The sequence below is a fragment of the Penaeus japonicus genome, unplaced genomic scaffold (assembly GCF_977035675.1).
Source record: "Penaeus japonicus unplaced genomic scaffold, GWHDUDI00000001_assembly GWHDUDI00000024, whole genome shotgun sequence".
NCBI lineage: Eukaryota > Metazoa > Arthropoda > Malacostraca > Decapoda > Penaeidae > Penaeus > Penaeus japonicus.
The window spans coordinates 5170453-5175452 of NW_028234426.1; the positions used below are offsets into that span (position 1 = coordinate 5170453).

A 5000-nucleotide genomic window follows, 5' to 3' on the forward strand; every position below is an offset into this window, starting at 1 on the left:
AAACAAACAAACAAACACACGTATGCAACCTCTTCCCCTCAATTCCTCCACCCCCCACTCACCACTCCTCTCCCCCACCCCCCTCACCAAGTACGTTTTTCACCCTCCGGAAATGGGCTGACGAAAGAAGAGGGACCACTGATAATTGAGAAGTCTATTTACAAGTAGGATGGGAGAGGGGTGAGGGGAGAGGGGAGAGGGGAGAGGAGGAGGGGAGAGGAGGAGGAGAGGGGAGAGGGGAGAGGGGGAGGGGAGGTGAGAGGAGAGGAGGAGGAGGGAAGGAAGAAAGTCGAGAGGGGAGGTGGAAGGGGGGACGGAGGAGGGAGGAGGGAGGAGGACGAAGAGAGGCGAGAGACGAGGAGAAGGGAGAGGTGAGAGATGAGAGGGGAAGGGAAAGGGTAAAGGGGAAAGGGAGGGTGAGGGAGGGGGATAGGTGATAGGATAGGGTACAGGAAAGTATGGATAACAGAGGAGAGGTAAGGTAAAGGGGGAGGAGAAAGAAAGGAATAAGGGATAGGAAAAAGGAGAAAGGAGAGAGAAAAGAGACTAGAGAACGAGTGAGGGGTAGGAGGAGCTGGGTAAAGGAGAGAAGGGGAGAAGGGGGAGTATGGGGAGAAGGGGGGTGGGGGTCCTACCGTCTGTGAGAAGGGCTGTAAAAGCACTGTTGAAAAATTAATGAATCTGAGGCCTTCCCTCGACTCTCAAAGGCCTCGAACGTTCTCTGATGCTTCCGGTCCCGATGCATAATTCATGGTGATAATTGCGATTAACTTTGCACATTTTAATGAATCAAAAGAGAGAGAGAGAGAGAGAGAGAGAGAGAGAGAGAGAGAGAGAGAGAGAGAGAGAGAGAGAGAGAGAGAGAGAGAGAGAGAGAGAGAGAGAGAGAGAGAGAGGTGGGGGAGGTGCGGGAGAGAGTGGGGGGAGATGCAAGAGAGAGAGAGAGAGAGAGAGAGAGAGAGAGAGAGAGAGAGAGAGAGAGAGAGATGACGAACAAGAGAGAGAGAGAGAGAGAGAGAGAGAAATAGAAAAAGAGAAAGAGAGAGAGAGAGAGAGAGAGAGAGAGAGAGAGAGAGAGAGAGAGAGAGAGAGAGAGAGAGAGAGAGAGAGAGAGAGAGAGAGAGAGAGAGAGAGAGAGAGAGAGAGAGAGAGAGAGAGTCAAAGGCTTAAAAATGTTTTTGAAGTGAAATCTATCGGACTAATGAAGCGCTACTTATTAAAGACGGTGAATGTTTTATACAGAAATTATACATTTTTTTCATCGTGTGTTTAGCCGCTATTAGAGAGGTCGAATCAGGTCAAACTTATAAACAAACAAGTAAATATACCAATTGCAACAACAAATACAAACCCAAGGCGCATTAGGTTTGGTTAGAGAGAGAGAGAGAGAGAGAGAGAGAGAGAGAGAGAGAGAGAGAGAGAGAGAGAGAGAGAGAGAGAGAGAGAGAGAGAGAGAGAGAGAGAGAGAAAGAAAACAAGAACGCCACGTTCTAGATTCCTTCATATGGCTATGGAATGTGGCTGTTAAGGGTGATCTTCTACCCCTTTTTCCCTCGCTTTTATTATCTTCCCCTCCTCCCCTCTTTTTTTCTTCCTCTTTCTCCCCTCTTTTCACTTCCTTTATTCATATCATTTCCCTTTCTATATTCATATGATTTTCCTCTTTTTCACTTCTTTATGTTTCTCATTTTCCATTTGTTTATTATTTTTTTAATTACTCTCATTCTCCTCATTCCCCCTTATTCTCCCTTGCATCACCTTCCCCTCTTCTCTTCTTTTTGTCTCGAATATTCCTATGAATTTTAGCAGTCGTATTTTCCTCGTGAAGGATCAGCCCAGTTTTGGAAGTCCTCTTGTCTGTCTGTCTGTCTGTCTGTCTGTCTGTCTGTCTGTCTGTCTGTCTGTCTGTCTGTCTGTCTGTCTGTCTGTCTGTCTGTCTGTCTGCCTGTCTGTCTGTCTGCCTGCCTGCCTGCCTGCCTGCCTGCCTGCCTGCCTGCCTGCCTGCCTGCCTGCCTGCCTGCCTGCCTGCCTGCCTGCCTCTCTCTCTCCCCCTCCTCCCCTCTTCACCCTCCTCTCTATCTCGTGGGTCTTCTCTGCCTTGCCTTACTTCTTCTATACTCTCCTCTTCTTCCTCATTTTCTATCCCATACCCTTTACTCTCTCTCTTTTCCCCTTCTCCCCTTTCCTCTTCTCCTTTCTACTTTCTCCTTTCCTCTCCCATAACCTTTCCTCTTTCTCCTTTCTACTTCTCCCCTTTCCTCTTCTCCTTTCGCCTTTCCTCTTTTCCCTTTCTAATTCTTCCTCATTTTCGCTACCATACTCTTTCCTCATTCTCCTTTTCTCCCCCCCCCCGGCCTCTACCCCCCCCTGCCTGGGAGAAAAACGAAAGCTCGACGGAAATGAAAGCGTGTGGGACTCTCTTTCCTCCTCTTCTATTTCATTTTTTCGCCCTTATGCTTTTTTTTTCCATCTCCTCCCACTCCCCTCTTCTCTCTTTCTCTTTCTTTCTGTCTGTCTGTCTGTCTGTCTTTATCTATTTCTCTCTCTGTCTCTCTGTTACTATCTTTCCCTTTCCCTCTCTCTCCCTCTCTCTCTCTCTCTCTCTCTCTCTCTCTCTCTCTCTCTCTCTCTCTCTCTCTCTCTCTCTCTCTCTCTCTCTCTCTCTCTCTCTCTCTCTCTCTCTCTCTCTCTCCCTCTCTCCCTCCCTCCCTCCCTCCCTCCTTCCCTTCCTCTCTCCCTCCCTCCCTCCCTCCCTCCCTCCCTCCCTCCCTCCCTCCCTCCCTCCCTCCCTCCCTCCCTCCCTCCCTCCTCCCTCTTTCTAGGAGTGAGTGAGGGAGTAATAAACGACCTCCGCGCACTGACTCCTAAAATTCCAGCTTAAACAAACGGCAGTAGATATGACGCCAAAGCTGGACGTCATGGGGAGGGAGGGAGGGAGGGAGGGGAGGAGGGAGGGGAGGGAGGGAGGGAAGGAGGGAGGGAGGGAGAGAGGGAGGAAGGGAGGGAAGGAGGGAAGGAGGGAGGGAGGGAGGAAGGGAGGGAGGGGAGGAGGGAGGGAGGGGAGGAGGGAGGGAAGGAAGGAAGGAGGGAAGGAGGAAGGGAGGGAGGGAGGGGGATAGAAGAGGGAGGAGAAGAGTGGATAGAGGGGGTAGAAGGAGAAGAAGGAGAGGAGGAGAAGTAGGAAAATGAAGGAGGAGGAGGAGAAGTAGAAAGATAAAGGAGGAGGAGGAGGAAGAAGAAGAGGAGGAGAAGGAGAAGGATAAAGGAGTAGGCGTAGGGATAGGAATAAGAGAAGGAGGAGGTATGGGAGGAGGAGAAGGGGGGAGGGGGAGGTATCTGGGCAGGGGGAAGGAAGCGGAAGGGATTATTGAGACTCTGGAGGGGAAACAATTTCATCTCCCTCTCCCTCTCCCCCCTCCCCCCTCCCCCCTCCCCCACCTCTCTCCCCCCTCCCCCCGCGCGTACCTCTCTTCATTCTCATCTACTATTTTTATTATATATGTGTATTCGATTTTTTTTTTTTGTTCTTTTCTTGAGTAATAAACAACCGAGGGGAAATTAACAGCTCGAGGGCAGGGACGCAGAGAGGGAGAGAGATTAAGGGAGAGATTAAGGGAGAGATTGAGAGAGAGAGAGAGAGAGAGAGAGAGAGAGAGAGAGAGAGAGAGAGAGAGAGAGAGAGAGAGAGAGAGAGAGAGAGAGAGAGAGAGAGAGAGAGAGAGAGAGAGAGAGAGAGAGAGAGAGAGAGAGAGAGAGAGAGAGAGAGAGAGAGAGAGAGAGAGAGAGAGAGGGAGAGTGAGAGAGATTGAGAGAGAGAGAGAGAGAGAGAGAGAGAGAGAGAGAGAGAGAGAGAGAGAGAGAGAGAGAGAGAGAGAGAGAGAGAGAGAGAGAGAGAGAGAGAGAGCAAGGGAGAGAGAGGGAGCAAGGGAGAGAGAAAGAGCAAGAGAGAGAGAGAGAGCAAGAGAGAGAGCGAGAGAGAGAGAGAGAGAGAGCAAGAGAGAGAGAGAGAGAGAGAGAGAGAGAGAGAGAGAGAGAGAGAGAGAGAGAGAGAGAGAGAGAGAGAGAGAGAGAGAGAGAGAGAGAGAGAGAGAGAGAGAGAGAGAGAGCAAGAGAGAGAGATAGAGACATAGATAGAGAGATAGGGAGAGGGAGATAGAGATAGAGAGAAAGAGATAGAGAGAGATAGAGAGAGAGAGAGAGAGAGAGAGAAAAGAGAGTCATTGACGCTCATGTCCTTGCAGGGGGTAGGGAAGGGGGAAGGGGGGAGGAGAGGATAGATAAGAGAGCAAGAACGAGAGAGAGTAAGGGACGGGAAGAAGGAGGGGAGAAGGGGAGGGAGAGACGAAACAGGCCCAACCTAAAGGAACACAAAAAGATCATTCCATCTAGCTGTAGCTGCCTCACTTGATATATATGTGTATCATTTAGACCTCCCTCCCCTCCCCTCCCCTACCCCCCCCAAAAAAAAAAAAAAATCCATAGGCCTAGGTCCTTCTTCCTCCGCTCTGGCGCCAGGGTGAGCGACCGAGCGGCACCGCGGAGGAGGAGGCACTCGCCCTTAAAGGTGATCCTCCAAAAGGGCTATGCCACTTTTTGTCACACTCTACCCCAAATATTTTCCTTTCGTTGGGGTCCATTTTATATCTCCGGGACCTTTTGTTCTGGGGGGTGGGGGGTGGGTGGAGTGGGGTGGGGTGAGGGGTGGGGGGGGGTCCTCTGTTATCGCGACCTGGTTCCTTATTGTCTTCAGGACCACCTCTTTCTTCCGAGATAACCGTTTGTCTTTGGGGACGACTTTTCTTCTTCGCTCGTTGGGAATAAAAATAATAATAATAACAATAAATAAATAAATAGATAAAAAATAAAAAGTGTTCGTGTTTCTTTTTTTGTGGGGAGGGGGGGATATTTTTATTTATTTTTTTATTTATGGTCAAAACTGTTGGGGTGGGGGGTGGGGGGTTGATGAAACGTTTCACAATCATTGAACGAAAATTAAATAG

The 5000-nt window shown here is 49.8% G+C and overlaps 1 protein-coding gene across 4 annotated transcripts in view; it reads right to left on the reverse strand.

Annotated features, from left to right (window-relative positions):
* LOC147469018 (protein amalgam-like) overlaps positions 1-5000 on the reverse strand; it is a 376476-nt gene that overhangs the window by 13702 nt on the left and 357774 nt on the right. The window lies entirely within an intron of this gene.